The following is a 1,700-nucleotide window of genomic DNA, read 5'->3' as shown; positions in this document are numbered from 1 at the left end:
AAAAAAAAAAAAGAAAAGAAAATAGAGGGAAGAAAGAGAAGGATAGTTGAGGAAAATGAAAATAGCCTTACACAGTTTGTAATAAAATGACTCTGAAGTTTAATTTGGTCTATGCCACTTACCTGTCATGTGATTTGTGATTTGGCTAAATTCCCTCCTTCTCAACAACAACAACAAAGTTTTTGTACAATATACTCAGTTGCTTTGAGGATTAAATGAAATAACTTTTTAAAAAATCTAGGGTATAGTAAGTGCTTGAAATATGAATATCTGGAATTTGGGGGAGTGAGTAGAAATTGAGAAATAATTCTCCTGTGGATATCTTTAGAAAAATCTTTAAAGATTGTGACTCCTTTTCTTTCTCTTACTTTAATGTAATATGCTAATGGAAGCCATATTAGGAATTTTAAAATATGATAGTAATATGGAATAAATAGTAAGAAAATTGGTTCTTTGTGACTCTAGAATGTCTGTTGTAAGCAAACCTGTAAATGCATCCATCTATTTATTCTCCACTCAAAGAGCTATTATTTATTCTCATGTAGTGTGTTACACATCAGAGAAATAAACTGGATGATATTCCCCTTCAAAAAAAATGTTAAGTGAATGTGATTAAATACCACTTACAATGTACAGAAATCCATAATAGACGTGACCTTTGTGTGCCACCCAGGGAGGGGTCCATACAGCATTGTTCTGCATTCCTGTTGTAACTTTAAGTTACAACCTTCACAATGTCTGGAGTCCTTGATGTCCTGCAAATGAAGGAGGAGGATGTCCTCAAATTACTTGCAGCAGGAACCCACTTAGGTGGCATGAACCTTGACTTCCAAAAGGAATAGTACATCTACAAAAGGAGAAGTGGTGGTGCCTGCATTCATAAATCTAAAGAGAACGTAGAAGAAGCTTCTGCTGGCAGCTCATGCCATTGTTGCTGTTGGAAACCCAGCTGATGTCAGCATCATGTCATCCAGGAATAGTGGCCAGGTGTGCTAAAGTTTGCTGCTGCTACTGGAGCCACTCCCGTTGCTAGCTGCTTCACTTCTGGAACCTTCACTACCCAGAACCAGGCAGCCTTCTGAGAGCCGAGCCTTCTGGTGGTTACTGACCACCAGCCTCTCACAGGGGTGTTTTCTGTTAACATGCCTACCATCGCTCTGTGTAACACAGACTCTCTTCTGTGCTGTGTGGACATTGCCATCCCTTGCAACAACAAGGGAGCTCACTCAATGGGTCTGATATTGATGCTGGCCTGGGAAGTTCTGCTCGTGCCTGGCACCATTTCCCATGAACACCCATGGGAGGTCATGCCTGAGCTCTACTCCTATAGAGATCCTGAAGAGATTGAAAAGGAAGAGCAACCCACTGCTGAAAATGTTGTGACCAAAGAGGAATTTCAGGATGAATGGACTACTCCAGCTCCTGAGTTCACTGCTACCTGAAGACAGGTCTGAAGGCATGCATGTAACCTCTGTGCCTATTCAGCAGTTGCCTACTGAAGACTGGAGTGCTCAGCCTGCCACTGAAGACTGGTCTGCAGCTCCCACTGCTCTGGCCACTGAATGGGTGGGAACAACCACTGAGTGGTCTTAAGCTGCTCTTCCACAGAGGCAAACAAAATGGAAATAAGGTTGATGGAAAATAAACAGTTCTAAACCTCAATGAGATACCACCTCACACCAGTCAGAATGGCTAAAATT

The 1,700-nt window shown here is 41.5% G+C and overlaps 1 pseudogene; it reads left to right on the top strand.

The window, feature by feature from the left end:
- Nucleotides 1-734: 734 nt before the first annotated feature.
- LOC116629831 lies at nucleotides 735-1,593 on the top strand (annotated as a pseudogene).
- Nucleotides 1,594-1,700: the final 107 nt, after the last annotated feature.

Source organism: Phoca vitulina, unplaced genomic scaffold (genome assembly GCF_004348235.1).
Source record: "Phoca vitulina isolate PV1807 unplaced genomic scaffold, GSC_HSeal_1.0 scaffold4192, whole genome shotgun sequence".
NCBI lineage: Eukaryota > Metazoa > Chordata > Mammalia > Carnivora > Phocidae > Phoca > Phoca vitulina.
The sequence above is the reverse complement of the archived record's forward strand: the minus strand, read 5'-3'. Positions and strand labels throughout refer to the sequence as shown.